The sequence below is a fragment of the Pinus tabuliformis genome, chromosome 7, assembly GCF_031772625.1.
Source record: "Pinus tabuliformis cultivar Carrire ecotype Pingquan chromosome 7, CPIR1, whole genome shotgun sequence".
Lineage (NCBI taxonomy): Eukaryota > Viridiplantae > Streptophyta > Pinopsida > Pinales > Pinaceae > Pinus > Pinus tabuliformis.
In genome coordinates, this window is record NC_142293.1 from 1,257,682,057 (window position 1) to 1,257,701,372 (window position 19,316).

Genomic DNA, 19,316 nt, shown 5'->3' on the forward strand with positions numbered 1-19,316 from the left:
ATGTGCATCACTAATATACAATCAACTTGAAAGCAAATTATGTACAGCTAATATACATAAGCAAAACAAAATTAAATGAAAAATTAAATGACAACTATACAAGGCTTTAGTGTGCAGGGGCCCTCTGCCACTTGCATGAATTAAAATTGCATGAATGAAAAATCTAATCTATCAAACTTGAAAGCAATTAAATAACATAATGAAATCAAAGCAATATTTACAAAATGAAATCTACTCTACCTTACATTCTACAAAGTAATATTTACAAAATGAAATCTATTCTACCTTACATTCTAATATGCTCCATGACATCTACTTCACATCTCCTTCCATGTTGAGAACATCAAAGCTTTATTCAATTTCTTCAAAAGTACAAAGTACAACAAAGTTCTCCAAAGCTTTCAAAAGCCATCAAGGAAGAACTACAAACTTAAGAACTAGGGACTAAAGACTAACTAATAAAGGAGAGAGATCTCCTATTTATACAAAAAGATGAGAGCCATCTCATTAATGATAGTCCATGAATCTCTCCCTCTACCTCTAGAGTCCTAATCAAAATAGGAAGTGATAAGACACATGTCTTCTTAGAGTTACAATACAATTAGGAGATGTGACACATATCCTCATGATCCCATGATTCTTTCCAACCAAATTCGAATTTGGCCTTGGGGTGCCACATAAGGGTCTTCTAGAAGCCTCCTTTCAACCTACACATGTCAACAATCTCAACCCATTTTTTAGGTATAAGCATATGCACATTATTTTCTAATTTTTAACCACAAATTCACTTAAAAGGCTTAGAAATAATAAAAATTGGAAAAACATAAAGGTGGCCCAATGATAATGAAAGTGGGATGAATGTGGTGACATAGTAGTAAAATGAAGGTGATATAATGGACATAATAGTGAAAGTGTAATGGAAATAAATGACATTTTCAAGGCTCAACAATTACCATGTTTGAACTTAGCAAATTAAAACATCAGCAGAAATTGCTTCTCAAAGAATTAAATGCTGTTCCCACTTCACCCCTTCCCAGTGCTAAAGCCGCTAACGATACAGCTCAACCACCTTCTGGTATGGTTGAAGCTACTGATGCAGTCCTAATAGGAGATAGATCAAACTCTCATACTCCACCTTTCCTTCTAACCTATGAGACCTACAATAGAAACCTGCACAACTGTTTGATTGACTCAGGGGCATCTTCTAACATAATGCCAGCTTCAGTTTGTTCCAAACTGAACATTGAACCCCAGAAGTCTGCTATTCATATTGTACAGTTGGACAGGACTAAAGTACAGGTTTTGGGAGAGATTAATTCCGTAACTATCAGGTTATCTGCTGATCCCAGAATAGTACAAAGGATTAATATCCTAATAGCCAATATACCTGAATTTTACGGTTTAATCTTGAGTAGGGATTGGTCTGAGAAACTACATGGGTATATTTCTACTGATTGGTCACATATGTGGCTTCCCTATAAGGGTAAGCCAAATCAAATAAGGATCGATCGAGAAAAACATATGACCCATACAGTTACTGAGTTTGAGCAAGAAAACCAACCAATAGCATTTAGTAACAACATTTTGGGGAATTATTCGTCAGAGTCATTCTTTGGCAACTTCGCTGCCCAGCCATCCCCTTTCTGAGTCAACCATTTTACATCTCAGATTGAAAATTTTTCACAAACAGATAGGTCAAGATGTTTCATTGGTACTGAGAAAATTGTAAATAAAATTGTTAATACTTCTTTATTTTGGTCGTTATATTTCGATGGGTCCAAATCTAGTGAGGGCTCAGGAGCAGGATGTATTTTGATTAGCCCACAAGGGGAAAAAAAAATGTTGTCCGGTAGGTTAGAATTTGAATACACAAATAACACAGCAGAGTATGAAGCCTTAGTCCGAGGACTATATAAAGCCATTGACCTCAAGGTCCAATATTTGAAAGTGTTCGGAGATTCTGAAATTATTATCAAACAGGTAAGGAATACAATTCATTGTCTTTCCACCCATCTCAAGCATTATCAATCGTTGACACAGGAACTTACCTCCCACTTTTTGGCATTCAATATTTCTTCTATGCCTAGGTCTCAAAATTCAGCGGCTAACCTGCTAGCCAATGTTTCCTCCAAGCTCCTACCTTCCGAAAACTACAGCCCAGATAGATTTTCAGTAGAGTTGCTTTTTAGGCCATCAATTCCTGACAATGTCACAAATTGGAGAGTATTCAACCATGATGAAGACATTTTACAGTTCTTAACTTCCGCAAAGTCCTATGATGATCAAATCATCGAGGAAAACGAGCATGACCTTCAAATGAGAGGTAAACCTGAGGAAAATTCAATCCCTAAGCCTGTGGTAAAGCTTGAGGATCTTTATGATATTAAAGACAGGTTTAAACCTGCGACTAATGCAAAGCTCCAAAGTTCTACCCTAAGGTTTGAGTTGATAAATCTTGGCACTGAGAAAACTCCTCAAAACATTAATTTAGGATTAGGACTTTGCTTGGAAGAGAAGGAGGCATTCATTAGACTGTTAAGGAAAAATAAACAGGTTTTTGCTTGGAAATATGATAATTTGAAAACATATGATACATCCATCATCCAGCATACTATTCCATTGCTTCCCGATCAGAAACCAATTCAGCAGAAATTGAGGAAAATACATCTGAACTTAGAGAGTCAAATAAAATCTGAACTTAACAAACTCTTGAAAGCTACGATTATTTTTCCCGTTCGGCACTCAAACTGGGTCTCCAATATGGTGCCAGTCAGAAAGAAAAATTGCGACATTAGGATTTGTATTGATTTTAGAAATTTGAACAAGGCGAGCTTAAAAGATAATTTCCCATTACCTACTATGGAGCAGATACTCCAATCAGTAGCAGGCTCTGAGTTAATGTCCTTTCTAGACGGTTTCTCGGGATATAACCAAGTTCTGGTTCATCCTGATGACCAGCTTAAAACCACATTCAGAACAAAATGGGGAACATATGCGTATCATAAAATGCCTTTCGGACTTATTAATGCAGGAGCGACGTTCCAAAGAGCGATGGATATAGCTTTTAAAGGGTTGATTAATAGAACAGTAGTCGTCTATCTAGACGATATTACTGTATTTTCTAAGGAGAAGTCCAATCATTTGCATGATCTAAATCAAATCTTTCAACGCTGCAAAAGATATGGTATTTCTCTTAACCCTAAAAAATCTTTCTTCGCTCTTAACCAAGGAAAGCTCTTAGGCTTTATTGTGTCTAAAGATGGCATTTATATTGATCCTGACTGGATCAAAGAAATCTTTGAAATCCCTTTCCCTCATAATAAAAAATCCATGCAGTCATTTTTAGGCCAAATCAATTTTGTCAAAAGATTTGTTCCAGATTTTTCTCAAATTATTTTGCCACTTCAAACTATGATTAAGAAAAATTCAGTCTTTAAGTGGGGATCAGCAGAAAAGGAAGCGTTTGATTTAATCAAGCAATCAATAATCAATGCCCCAGCCTTAAATACTCCTAATTTTTCTAATCATTTTACATTGTATACTATCGCATCCAACTTGTCTTATGCAGCAGTACTCACACAGCTCAATGATCACAATTTTGAAGCACCCATTTCATTTTATAGTTCAAATCTTCAGGGTGTTGAATTAAATTACTCCGAAGTAGAAAAACAAGCCTTTGCTGTATATAAAGCTGTCAAACATTACAGACCCTTCCTTTTAAAAACCCACACAAAAGTTATAGTTCCTTTTCCTGCAGTAAGGCAAATATTGATCCAAAGGGAACTAGGTGAAAAAAGAGCAAATTGGGTTACAGCACTTCAAGAATATGACTTAGAAATTAAACCAGCAAAGATTGTTAGAGGCCAAAGTTTTTGCAGGTTATTGGCAGGAGCATCCAACATTCCAGAATCAGGTGATACAGATCAAACCGAAGAAATCAACGAGATAAGTATTACTGATTCTGAGTCACAATATGCTGACTTAATCTTTTATTTGAAAAATGGATATGCACCTCCTAACCTGTCTTACAAAAACAAAAGGGCCATTAGATTGAAAGCAAAAAATTTCACAATTATTGATGATGTGCTTTTTAGGCAAAATTATGATTCAATCTTATTAAGATGCCTATAAAAACCTGAAGCACAAAAGGTTTTGCAGGAATTAGATGATGGACCAGCAGGAGGACATTTTGGCGCTGACACAACAGCCCATAAAATCATTCATGCTGGCTATTATTGGCCCACTCTGTTTAGAGATGCTCATGAATATGTAAGGAAATGCCAAAATTGTCAAACTTCTAGTGGAAGACAAATAAAATCAGCTTTTCCTTTGCAGTCGGTCAACATTGAACAGCCATTTGAGCAATGGGGATTGGATATCATTGGGGAAATTACTCCGCATTCTTCCAAACAACATAAGTATATCCTTACTGCTACTGATTATTTTACTAAGTGGGCTGAAGCAATTCCTTTGAAGACAACAAATTCTGAGGCGATCATTGAGTTTATAGATCAATTCATCATTACCAGGTTTGGTGTCCCAAATGCTCTTGTTTTTGATAATGCATCTTACTTTTCAGGCAATGCTATGTTTGATTTCGCTATTAAAAGAGGATTTAAATTAAAATATTCCGCTAATTACTATCCTCAGGGTAATGGTTTAGCAGAGTCTACAAATAAAAATCTGATTAAAATTATTAAGCGAACTATCGAACAGAACCATAAAACATGGCACAAATCCTTAATATTCGCACTATGGGCTGATAGGATAACACAGAAGGCTTCCATAGGATCTTCTCCGTTTAACCTTGTGTATGGAAAAGAAGCAGTGTTACCAACAAATATTGTCCTTCCTTCTCTAGCCTTAGTTCAGTTTATTGAGGAAATCCCTTCTTCTTCTATTCAACTTAGACATGACCAAATTCTAAAATTAGAAGAGGAAAGGGAAAAAGCCAAGGTTATTCATGCAAAACATCAGCAAATCATCAAGTCATCCTTTGATTCAGTCTCATCCGGTTCAAAACAATTTCAAGTCGATGATTTAGTTCTGAAATGGGACAAAGCCCATGAGGACAAGGGAAAACACACCAAGTTCCAGAAGATGTGGCTTGGTCCATTTCAGATCTGTGAGAAGATAGGCCATTCGACCTTCATATTACAAAATTTATCAGGTTTGAGAGATTCTCTCCCTGTTAATGGCCTTATCTTAAAGAAATTCTTTAATTGAGGAGGTAACCCCTTCTCCTTTTTAGTTTAATAGAGTTTTGTAGTTTGTAGGACCATTAAAAAATAAAGTTGTAAGGTATCTTCCATTGACCTTTGCTGTATTTAAAAGTTGCTCAACAGAAGTAGTGTGGATATTTACTTTTAAATAATAGAAGTCTTACATAAGAGGGATAATTTCTAGGAAACTAGGTATAATTGCATTCCAAAATCACAATTCAATTTTTGTGAACCCTTCTCAAAGTTTAGAAGTATTGTAAATCATTTTATGTTTTCAGATTGGCCACAAAAGGGTTATCAATATCAAAACAGAAACTAATCCAACTTCAGCATCTTTAACTCTTACCTTGTCATCCATTTACTCTTAAGGAGAAAATTGTCCATCCCATTCACCAAAGTTTATGGTTACTCAGAGTGTAATTCTAAAATATCTGATGTTAAAGATAAGAAGTCTTATTACAAGCCTGCTTACCATGTTCATAGGGAAATAGTTTAACCGACATTACCAATACTGCATACCAAAACAGGGTAATGGCTTAGAATTATAAGACAAGGGGTCTCATCACGAGCCAGCTTGTTCGGTTAGATTACTACCAGTGAATGGCATTGTCAATAGCTGGCCACCAAACCAGGACAATGGCTTTTTATCTTAGCAATAACAGAAAAAGAAAGGAAATACAAAATGTGAAAACATGTTTTGAATTCATTCTGTTAATCACACTCTTAAATGGATGGGACCATGGACAATAATATGGTTTAAAGGTATCCCTGTCGAAACTATGAATGTTTGCTGGCAGCAGAGGCTCTACCTATGACAAAGGAGTCAATTTTAAAAAGCTGATTTGGAAAGGTTCTCTGTTTTATCATTATAAACCAATAAAGGCCAATTTAAAACTTAGAATGTATCTAATTTTAAACAAGAGAGGAAATTAACAAAGATAGATTCAGTTTATTTAGAATGCATATATGCCTAGTTATATTAGAATTTTCCCCTTTAATGAGAACTCTATTTTGAAAAAGTTTAAGTATTTCCATACTTTTCAGAGATAACTGTTTCTTCCAGCGAATCGCCAATTGTTGTGCTCTACAACAACCCCCCATTTCATATCATTATTTATTTATAAAAACTATCATATGAAATGGGTCCCTTTTAGTTTTGATTGGTATCAACATTGTATTATTCAAAAAAGGTCCGAAAACAAAATGAAAAACATTATGAAAACCTTTTCGATAAACCCATTTTGATCTTAATAATACAAATAATCAATCTTTTATCATTGCGATAAAGCGATCGCAAGATCGCATATCGCAATGACATAGGAAGCATACTTTAACTGCCCATTGGTTTTCTCCGATGCGATAATGTTCCTTTCACCCCGATGTGATGCGATATCGCTATCGGCGATCGGCAATATACTATGCATGTTCTTAAAATACCCCAGGTAATTCACCCCGATGCGATGCGATATCGCTATCGGCGATCGGCGATATGCTATCCATGTTTCCGTAGAGTGCCCATACTCCCGATGCGATGCGATATCGCTATCGGCGATCGGGGATTTCAAAAGGTGTCAATATAAGGAGTTAAGTTTTCCCCGACGCCCGATTGCGATAAAGCCAAAAGTGCAAATTTCAAAAAAGCCGTTAAAACAGAGGGATATTACGATCAATTCATATTAAAAGCTTGATCTGTCAAACAATGATTTACCTGCGCTCAACCGCCAAAACATCCAAGGCACGCTTAAACAAATCATTCGGCCGATTAATGATATGATGGGCATTTAAAGGATTGGCAGGTTTTAAACGGCCATTTAATGTAATAGTAAGTCCTAAAATCTTCCCATAGATTGTATCCGCGGCCACTTTAAAAGTTAATCCCTCATCACGCATTGATCAATATATCTTTCTCATATTGGATTTTCATTACCAATTCTCTGTGTTACGTTTATTTTCACTCCTGTGCAGAATTCTTCCAAAGCAGAAAACTCAAGCAGAATGGGGAAGAAGTCTAAGAAAACCACAGTCGCTTCCACTGCGCCAGCCACAGGACAAGCCGTCGCTGATCCAACAAATAAAAAGAAAGGATTGATATCTGATACTACATGTTCTGGTCTCGGCAAAACTACTTGGAAAAGTACCTACAATTTGATTGAAGCCGAAGAACCTGAAGTGACAACAGTACAAGCCTCTGCAGATTCAACTCGGAAATCTAATGGTACTTTAAAGGACTTAGCTGACTCCTTCCTTCATCGGATAGCAGCTCGGGAACAAATTCTCCCATATATGGATGTAGTGCGGTGGGCAATTGAGGAAATCCCAATCATGGACAAAACCTTCTGCACCAGAGACGGGAGAATTTTCGGGTCATTCAAGGCTAATGATTTAAGGCAAATGTATCATTTTCCTGAGCCAGAGAAGAAGTACAACAAGGCGTTTTTGGAGAAATTCTGAAAAGAGAATGAAATTGAATCCGAACCCATCTGGTGGAGACAAAATCTGGCAAAACACAAACATGAATCTTCTGGTAAGTACTCGGTTGATTCCCTATGTTCTCCTTATTGTTATGCTGGAATAATGATGTGTAGATTGTGGGGGTTGCACGACTCTTCTAATTTCACTATAGAAATGGTTCCCTTGATGGAAGTGGCGTGTAACAGTGAAATAATGGATTGGGCAACTATACTCTCAGATAAACTAGCAACAGTTGTTCTTGAGTTTAGAAATAAGACCCGTGTTACTGAAAGGTTAATTCCCCCATTCTACTATAGTGCCTATATTTTATATACCTTGTGTTTTAATTCTGAATTTCCTGTGCTCGGTCGGAAGTGGACATCACAAGCCCCCATGCCTATTCACATATACCATCAAAAATTATGGAAATCCTCTTATAAGCACCATTTATACCGAGTCTGAAATGGCTTTATGTTACCCATTCATTACTCTATTTTTGATAAACCTGCTCCCAAGATTTCCTACCAAGCAGGGATTGACTTAACATCAATAGGAAGATGGTTCGGGGAGGAGAAGTTTACTTATATAAGAGTTTTCGGTAGCCAAGCCGAACCTCATGTCCTTCCCTTGTACATACCTGATAAACTGCTGGCGAGGGAAATAGCCTATCAGCTCATTGCCGAGGGAGTCACACAAACCCTCAAGAAAAATAAGAAGCAGGGCTGGCCCTCTTTTCCTTTGAGATGCGGTGTCTACACGTTGCATGATTTCAAACATGCAGAGAAAGAAGCTACAAAGATAAAATCATTAACTCTAGCAACTCTCCCTAATAGGCAATTTGATCCCAACAAAGTCGCCTATAATGCACTTGAACAGGCCAAATTGGCAAAGTTTGATCATAAAGAAGATATGTTCGATGACCTGTTCTCCTCAGCCGAGTCAATAATGCAGGTTAAGGCATTTGCCAGAATGAAATATCAAGATGAAGGGTTGGTTGAATTCAACAGACTTAGAGAACAGAGGTTGCAAACTCTGCCTCTAGATCTGTTAGCAACAACCCCAACAACATCATCAAGCGAGCCTGAATGGGAACAGTCAAAGGAACCTCCGGTTACAACAAAAGAATAAGAAAAACCACAGGAGGAAACTCAAACTAAAGAGCAGGAGAAAGTGCGAGAGGAGACCCAGACTAAAGAGCAGAAACAGAGCAACATTGAAGTAAATGTGGATACTCATATTGATCCAAAATTGCTCCAAGAATGGCAGCAATTTGATTCTATTATCAGCAGTCTAGAATGTTCAAAGGACACTGAAACTTCAAAAGTAGCAGACACACAGGAAACCACTTCACAACAAGTTCCAAGTGGAACCAGCGGCCCACTCATTTCAAAGGAAGTAGAAATAATACCAAAGGACCCCTCCGATCAAATCATTTTGCAGGTAGAAGAGATTTCTCCCTTGGATGTCTTCTACAGCCCAAGGCATAAAGCTGCAGTAAAACGACAGAGGAAGAAAAGAAGGACTGATCAACCTTCCCTTTTCCCATAACAGACGGTCACGGGCAATGTAGTTTGGAAGGAGGAATTTGACCCCTCTGATGACCTGACAAAACTGTCACAATATGCTGGAGCCTATTCGGAAGCAACAATAGACAAGGCATCAGAGGTGAGTCTTTTATTGAAAACAAAAGACCAGGAAATCTTCTTATTACAGGCACAACTAACTGAAGCAAAGCAGAAAGCAGAGCAGGCAGAACAGCAATTGTTGACACAACAACAAGTAAATAATCAATTAACTCAACAATTGCAGGCAGAGAAACAAAGGATTGACCACGGCGCAATCCAGAAGCAGAAAGAGTTGTCAGAGGCCTTGGCACAACTGAAGGCAGCAAATGAGCAAATGCTGAAAACAAAAGATGAGCAGATTGCTCAACTATCAGCACAGCTTGAGAAGACAAAGGGCATTCCACAAATAATTGAATTCAGAGTAGAAGCACTACAGATAAATACAACATTAATAGCACAAATCAAGCTTCTATGTCAACAAATCGCCCAGGCGGAGCCACTATGTGAATTAACGGCATCAATAAGTGAGAAAATAGAAAAGGCTAGGATGGAATTGGATCAAGCTGAAGAAACAATAGCTGCATTTCTTGACTGGCAAGATACTGATCAGGGACAAGCGGCGAATTTACCAAGAATTTTAGAGTCACATAAAGATATATTATTTACAGAATGGCAGTCCCAGTTAATAAAAGCAGAGAGGTCAGTTTCACGGTGCAAATCAACTACAAGCAATTTGGTTGAATTAGTTAATAACTCTCTCTACTTGTCAAACATGATTTCCCAATGCACGCCAGGAAAATTGACAGCAATGAAAACATTGGATCAGTCATGTTATCCAGATCTAGAGGAAAAGGGGAGATTAATTGCTGGAATTAACAGTTTAACATGGGACACCTATTGGTTCTTCTTGGTAAAACCACACACTCAAAGAGCCACCCTCAAGTGCCTTACAGATGCAATCGGGTATATTATTCCCGATATTCAGGATGCCACCTATGCCGCCCAGCTTAGTTCTCGCCTCAACAGACCACCCGAAGTGGAGCCAATGCTTGCGATAAGTCAGCTCAGATTTAAAGGCAAACAGCCTACTTGATGATTCATGTCGCTGACTGCCAGGTTGCTGAGGAAAATATGATCAAAATCAATTGATACCAATTAAGTAGGATTTCAGTTTCATAGATAGTTAGCTTAATTAAGTATTTATAGACCCTTTCATTGTTTTGGAAAGGGTCATAAAGTTTTGTACTTGACTTAAAGACTGAAGTTGCACTATTGTGCTTCAACCATATTCTTTTATAAAACTAGACCAGTTATTCTAATTTTGACAAGGAAGCTTTTATACAAATGTGCACTACTGTCTTTGTTTGAAAGTATCTCTGCGTTGGAAGAAGAATCTCAAATAGCGATTGATATTGGGAGTGTCTAGCAGCTCATATGGTATTATTATCTATGTCTGAATTCATTCTTTTCATATGAATTGTTATCTGATTGCCTTTGCTATTATTGAATATATGTATGTGTTTTAACAACATTGCTTTATTCCCTCCACTATTGGATGTTTATGGGGTGCTTTTCCTTTGATCATATATGTATCGATGATATATAAAGTGTAGCAATATTGTGCTAATCCCTTTGCTTAACGATTTAAGCAGAGTAATTCTTGAATGAATAAAAGTCCATGTTAATTGAATAGAGTCATCTACATGCCTATTTATAAACATAGATCATCAAGCGCTACATTTTAAAAAAGTAAAATAGTTTCCGGGATTAGTAGTAGTTCTTTTATTTCGCCGATAGATTAAGTTATTCGCCTATCATTAGATTAGTCAACCAATCATTCATTCATCCCGTTTATCCATTACTGGGAAACTGGTCCCATTATCCCCAATCGGAGCCACCATTCCAAATGGAAAAGGAGCTGTACTAAGGTCCGGACCGGGTGGTTATCCCCCAATGTTGATACAACGATTTTCGGGGCATCAACAGGTCTTTGTAATATTTGGATAATTTATAGGCAACTTCAATTCTTCGGCGGTCAATTGTAGATCTTTGGGGAAAAGAGATGATGGTAGAAGTCAAATTTTCAGTAATATCAGCAGAGGTGATATTCTTTGGCAGAAGAGGCTTAGGATTATTTACCACCCAATGTTCTGGAAATGTCAAGTCTTCCCACCTGATTGTCTGATGCTTAATTTTTTGATTTTTTGCATCAGTTATGACAATGATACTTGACTTAGTGTCTCTACTGGGTGTATGGCGGATGGCTGGCCACAAGGTATTGGTGTAAAGACTTAAACAAATATACAGACTAGTCGACTCTCTATATGATTCGGCCACTTTAGGTTCACACCAGGTTCATAACCCCTGATGCGCAGGCTCCCAAATCACCTAAGGACTTGAGTTCTCCTCGTGATGCAAGCAGATCAGACAGAGTGTCCGCAAATGCAGAGCAGGAGAGAAACTCGACACAACACACAAAGACTCAAATTGACTCCAAATGCCCTCCCTCGGTAATGAGCCTTACCCTCCTTATATAGGAAGTGAGGGGGGGAGAAGCATCACTATGGGTCATCCGTGAACTGACTTAAAGGTGGAAGGAATCATTACTTTTAGGTACTGCGAGGGAAACATCCGCACAAAGATTCCAATCCGAGTGGATGGAATTCTTGCTTTCGGGTAATGTCAAGGCATCATTCATCCAGTAGATTCCCGTCCGAAAAGCATATCTTATGGAAAATATTTTACATAGAACAAAGTGGATACTTTTTACCAAAGCCCACGAGAAAATTATGAAACCAACAAAACAAAGTGGATGCTTTTCATAAAAGCCCACGAGAAAATTTATTTACACAGTGGAAGCTTCAGTACAGCAAAGCCCATGGGAAATCTGGTCACAATTAAGCCCTTGTGACTGGTACTTGTATTTACAATATGGATACTTTTAATGTGAACCATCAAAATACTTTTAGATCAGGGAATCTATCTCTTTTATACAATAGGTCGTCCCAGGCTTTAGTGTATATCCTACGGACTATCATTGGTTTCCCTAAGACAATCTGATGTTTCACTTTGGTTAGAACTAACCATTCTAAGTGTTCCCTCATATATTCCTGGAGTGAATAATTTAAGTTATGAAATGGAGACCATTCTTTGTCTGTCATTTCTTTGACAATTTTGTATATGGTAAGAAAACATTCTCCAATGCCATGTTCTTGGCACCAATCACAATATTTTCTTTTGTATGCCTCATGGTATACAGGGTCCATGGCCGTTCTACTTACTCCATAATCACTCCACCATTCTCGAAACCATTGGCACTGTTGATTTCTCTGAGAAGCAGCTAATGTGCTAAACTTTAGCTTTATATAGTGAGTTTCTTCTTTGTCATTGACATTAAGAAAATCCCACCACAACTTTTTGTACCCTGCAAAATCATAAACAGTGTCAAGAAATATGATCTTTGGATCATTTCTAGGCCAACCAGCACAAGGTTGGGCAGGCCAATGTCCTTGCTCATTCCAAAGATCTCTGGTTCGGTAAATACAAATGTATCTTTCATAGATGCCAGTACTACGCCCACCGTGACACCAAATCCCAGCAATATCATGAAAGTTCTTCTCTAGTGCTTACTGCGCAATCCCAACATCTATTTTGGCCTTGTCATATATCATGTCATGAATCCACTTGCTACCTTTAGGGTACACTTTTCTTTTTGGTACAAAGTGTTGAATGTCTATATGAGGCTGCAAGTTGGCGTCTAGGACCTTCGTGTTTCTTAGCTGCCAAGTGGGTTTCCAATTCCTTTTGTATTCATCCCAGTCTTGGTTATCTGGGATGGTCCTTAGCACTTCTTGTTTTTGGTGCTGGTCCCACTCGGTGATGATCATCATGACATGATCTTTGTCTTCAATATATTCCCTGCTAAGAAAATCAGGGAGACTGTTGTCCTTTCCTCTAATGTGTTCCACCTGGAAATCAAAATTTGCAAAAAGAGCTTGCCATCTGGCAAACTTGGCTTCTCCAGCCTTTTTGATGTCTTTTGTTAACACCTTCTACAAAGCGGATGCATCAGTTCTGAGTAAAAAGGTTTATTAATAAGATAGAATTCAAACTTACTAATGCAATTCCACGTTGCCTTTACTTCCTTTTCTATGGTGGAGTAGTTTAGCTCAGCTGGATTCCAGACTCCGGATGCAAATTGAACCACTTGTTCATCTTTTCTAGCCTTTTGTTTTAAAACTCCACCCCATCCAATATTACTTGCATCTGATTCAACAATTTTATATGCAAGATCATCGGCGACAGATAAGATAGGCAAAGATTTTACCTTGGCCTTGATATTACAGACTGCCTTTGTATGGACATCTGTCCATTCTGGAGGATTCTTCTTCAGTATTTTGTTCAGTATTCTCCTGTCACTAGCGCAGTCCTGATAAAAGTTGCTGACGTAGTTAAGGCAGCCTAAGAACCTTTGCAGTTGGTTCTTGTCTGTTATGACATCTGGAAATCTGTCTGCAAACTCAAGTGCATGTTTCTGCAGAGAAATTTACCCATTGCAGATTGTGTGGCCCAAAAATTTGATAGAAGTCTGAAAATTTTATATCTTCCTTTTGCTAAGCACCAAACCATTGTGCCTAACCAAATTCTTGAATATATTTACATGCTTAAAATTATGATGAATGGTTTTAGAGAATATTAATACATCATCAGTATATACAATCAGCCAATCAAAATATGGCTTAAAAATACTATCCATTACCTTCTGGAACTTTGATGGAGCATTTTTTAACCCAAAAGGCATGACATTCCATTCATAATGTCCTGATGGTATATTGAAGGCAGTCTTGAACTTATCCTTCTCAGAAATGGCTACTTGCCAAAATCCTTCTTTTAGATCAAACTTGGAGAATATTTTGGCCCCTGCTATCCTTCGAATTAAATATCCTTTATGTGGTATTGGATAGGTGTCATCAGCTAGGACTGAATTTAGAGGCTTGTAATTCCTGACTAGTCTTGGGATGCCTCTAATCTGTTAAGCTCTTTTGTTTACATAGAACCCATAATAGTTGCAGGGACTGTTTGATTCTCTTATCAATTTTCTGCTCAGGAGCTGCTGAATTTCTTGTTCGCAAAGATCTTTGTATTCTTTGCTCATAGGTATTGCTCGACTCTTACAAGGTTTACCAGCATATCCTTCCTTGTAAGGGAGCTCTACAGTGTGCTGCTTCCTATGCCAAAATGCATTAGGTTCTTCGGAGCAGCATTCCTCCTCAATCTGTTTCTTCAGATCTTCAATCTTTCTCTTTGTCTGGGGCAACTTGAGTTGTTCTTCTACTCTTAGAGTAGACTTCAGATCTTTTAGATCTGACAACCGAGCTTCAGCTTTGTCCAAATTCTGCACAGTTTGGACCATTGTTGAAATTCTGGGATTTGAAATATATGGAAGCTCAATTTTCTTCCTTGTCCCCTTAGATGTGGGAACAAAGATAAAATATCCAGCTTTTCCTCCTTTGAGTCTGAGTGACCCATGAGGCTCTACTACTGCCAGAAAAACATTTCCCAATATGCAATCTACTGCTATTGCAAATTTCAGATAAACACAATGAGTATCAAAGCAGAGGGAGGCTTTAGGTACTTCATATTGGAGCTTTTTGTTACCCAAACCAACTACCTTTCTTTCTGCAGCGACCCAATATTTTGCTGGAATATTTTTCATATTAAGGATATTAATGTCTACTCCAGAATCTAAAAGTGCAACCATTTCAAACATTTTCCCTTTTATGCAGACATTTACTTTAAATGGTGTTGCTGATAGGACATGGTTAATAATCTCATATCTCTGAATCCAAAATTTGGATCCTTCATTCCTTCAATAACCTGAATCTCTTGATTACTGCTATATTGAGTATTATCCCATGGCTCATCATCTTCTTCTTATCTTGCCACTTGTTTACCTTTCTTCAACTCTGCAATTTGAGTTTTTATTGTAGAGATTTCTACCTTGAGATTATGAATCTCATGGCTCACTTCCCCTAGAGTGAGTGATCTCACTCTACCACGCTTTTGATGATGCATTTGAAATGATTTTGTATTTATTTCATATGAAGCACCAATAAATAGGAACTTCTTACCCGATTCTTTGGAAGCTTTGGATTTGAGCTGATCTGTAAAAGCCTCGATCAGGCGATTTTTCATATCTCCTTCCTCCATGGCTCTTATCTGGGATAGAATTTTCAGCTCGTCTTCTTCTGTTGCTGCCATGAGGACTTTTTCTTTTTGGGGCTTGGGACGTTCCCCTTCATCACTTGATTCACTGTAATATTCAGAATCAGAATCATATTGAGCATGACAAGCACATTCTTCAGGATCAGAACATAAACAATCTGAAGAACTAGAATTTGAATATTGTTCTATGTGAGCATGTAGTTCTTCTACAGAAGAAGAACTGAAAGAATCATAAGATGATTCTTCTATCTGATGTTGCTGAGCAATTTCCTTGATAGTAACATTTGGGCAGCGCTCTGTTTTGTGTGCTCGAGAACCACATTTCATGCATAGAATTGGTTCTCTTCTTTCTTGCTTAACTTGTTTGGCTTTCTGAGCAAAGGCCTCAGATTTCTTTCCTATGTTTAGCTTTGATTCTTCGCCTTGTGGACATCTGGAAGATGTATGTCCATTTTGTCTGCATAACCAACAAGTTATTTTGTTCCACTTCTCCTGCTTGGCTGCGTGCATGTGAATATCGAAGGGATTATAATAGTGTGTTTTGGGAACATACTTATAATACCCTTTCTTTATTCTGGAGGCTTGGCCTCGCACTGGTTTAGAAAATATTTTCTTGTCCTTTGGATATTTTCTTCTGTTTTTGTAGAAAGTTTCTTTAAACTCTCTCTTTGCTCTCTTCTTAGCTTTTCTTCTTTTGACCAAAGGATCATCTAGGGTGAGTCCATACTTGCTATAGATGGACTTCTTGTCTGGCAATCTGGAAAGTTTTTCCAGAGATTTATTTACCTTTGAGCTTGTACAAAGACTTACCAGTGTCTTTGTAATGTGAATATATATCTCACTCCATGTATATGATTCAAAAGGTAGCTGAAAGACTTCTTGCAATCTAATATAATCAACAAATCTGGATGTTAGGGCTGTAAGATATACCTATTTCCATAACAGGTTTTTAGAATCTTTAACTTCATAGATTCTCTGCATCCAATCTATATGGAAGTCTTCATATTGGGACATTTTGTGGCACTTTAGATTTATCAAAATAACTTCATTTTTGTCAGCAATTTCTGTTTCACTCCCACACCAATGTTCTAAGATCATTGATGTCAAGGCGCCTATCATATTGCTGGTAACTGTGCCATCAGAGTTATGAATTACATCTCCTTTCTCATCATTAAGGACTTCTACTTCCATTGTTTCAATGAGTTTAGAAGAAGATTCTGTCTCCCACCACCTGAGGGGAGTTCCTGTAAAACATTGAATAATTGTCCTACAAGCATCAATTTCACTTTTTCCCCTAAGACACATGAGTTTATATTATGTATACATCATGTCAATCATCTGCCGGATTTGGCCTACACTCATGTTATCTATGTTCCACTCTCTGTGGGAATCTGGGAAAAAGGTGTGTGCTTCAGGAAGCTTTCCTTTTCCTTCAATGTCAGGTGCTGGATATTTAGTGAACCTATGCTCCAGAGGTTCATATATGGGGAAGATTTGTGTGTCTTGACTTTTCTGTTCCTTCCCTTTATCTTCTTCTTCATCCTTGAACAAGGATGCAATGGTTATCTTTGTTGTAGTCTCAGATTCTGAGGAAGAGACTACTTCTTTAGGAAATAAAGCTGGAAACCTGTTGACATTTTTAACAGGATCCTGAATCTTTATACTTCTTTTTACAAGAAAGGAGTTTGGAACTGGTTTTTCAACTTTTGACAGATTTAACTTTTCAACTTTGTTTGTTAAACCAGTAATGAGATGTTTAGTTGTATCTAAATGATCAACTAACTTTTCTTCTACTCCTTCAATTTTAGATAAAGATTCTCTTGCATAAGAACGAATCATACTGGAATCAAATTGTACATTGTTCAAACATTTATTTACATCATTAATTGATACTTGCACAGTATCAATTTGTTCCTTGACTTCTGCAGAATTTGCTACATTTATTTCTAAGCCTTTTAATGCAATATTTGTCCAATTGAGCTGTTCACTGGCTTTCTGTATTCTTCCATCAATGCCTAGAGCATTGTCATCCTTCTGTACCAGTGGTATGGCTTTGGCTGCATTTTGATTTTCTCCAATCACAATTCCTTTGAAAGGAGGATATGTTGATGGAGTTCCAACCGTTGTTCCATCTAATGCAGTGGAGGTGTGCTTGTTTGCTGATTCCTACTCGAATACATCGTAAATGCAGATAGTTTGTTTTCAACCTTTTTGCCTCAGCCTGTAATTCTTTTGGATTTAACAGAGATATAGTCTGGATATTATCTAAGTTTTCTTGTATTTGTCTCACAGACTCTTTTATACTAATCCTAGTTGCGGCTTTTAAATGGAAAACAGACAAATCACTATACACTTCTGAGAGAGCTATGGCAGGTAATTCCCATCAGGCAGAAGGCTGGGGTTCTTCATATTCAAGTTCAGCAGAATTTAGAACACGACTGGAACTTGATGCAAACATATCCCTTAAAGGATTTTCTTTAGCCTTTGAATCTCTTTCTTCTAACTCTCGGAAAGAAATTGATTTCCGGAAAGAATCCATTCTTTTTATGAGTATAATATTTTGAATACCAACCTTCTGAACCAAACGTTACTGGCTCTGATACCAATTTCTAGCAGGGGCTCCTATCACGAGCTTGCTTCTTGTTGTGTCTCTTCATTCTTCTTTGATAGCCAACTCCTGGTGAACCAGTGGTGAACCTACTTAGAACTTTCACGCTCTCATGGCCTCAACAACGGTTTCTTTGCCTCACAATGACCTTGGCGTCCCTTCATTCTTTTGGCGAACTTCCTACAAACTTCCTGTGAACTTTGGATGATAGCTTAGAGAAAACTACTACCACAACAGATTTTATAAATGCACCGAGTATTCAACTTGAAAATGGTGTACTCATTTTATTTCGGAATGGATGAACTTGTTTACAGAGATTGACTATCTTCGCATTTACCGGGCTTTATGTTGTCCGCAGGGAACAAGAAATACTGGAGGCTACCTGGCGAAGGATAGACTCTACCTCAGAATAAGACTTAAACACATATATAGACTGGTCGACTCTCTATATGATTCGGCCACTTTAGGTTCACACCAGGTTCATAACCCCTGATGCGCAGACTCCCAAATCACCTAAGGACTTGAGTTCTCCTCGTGATGCAAGCAGATCAGACAGAGTGTCCGCAGATGCAGAGCATGGATATTGTCAATAAAAACATTGTAAGGTGAAAGAAATCTAGCACGTGCTATTATTAGAACGAACACATTCATATTTCCAAGAAAAGCATTGCAAACCAAAAGAAATCTAGCACAAACTAGATTTCCTTCTAGCACAAACACAAACACATTGTCATTAAAAATATTACAAGGCAAAGGAAATGTAACTCATGCTAGACTCTGTTCTATTGCATACAAAAAGATTTCCAACAACAACATTGCATTGTAAAGCAAATCTAGTGCATGCTAAATTTCCTTCTAGCACAAACATAAACACATTGCAATACTAATATTTACTGGGACATCTCCATGCTTATGACATTTGACCTTGCCTTTTAGAGACAATGAGGTTTTAGTCCATGCCTACATAGACTATTGTTACAATATAAAAAATGTTAAACCCTCAAATGATTAGAAGGCCCTTCATATGGAATATGTGGTCTAAGAATGGGATATTGTACAAACATAAGCATGTTGCCAACAACAACATTGCATTGTGAAAAAAAACATTCTATATTACCCTCTATCACAAACACAAACACATTGTCAATAAAAACATTGCAAGGTGAAATAAATATATCACATGTTAAATTTCATTTTAGCATAAAAACAAACACATAACAACATTGTAGGGTGAAATAAATCTAA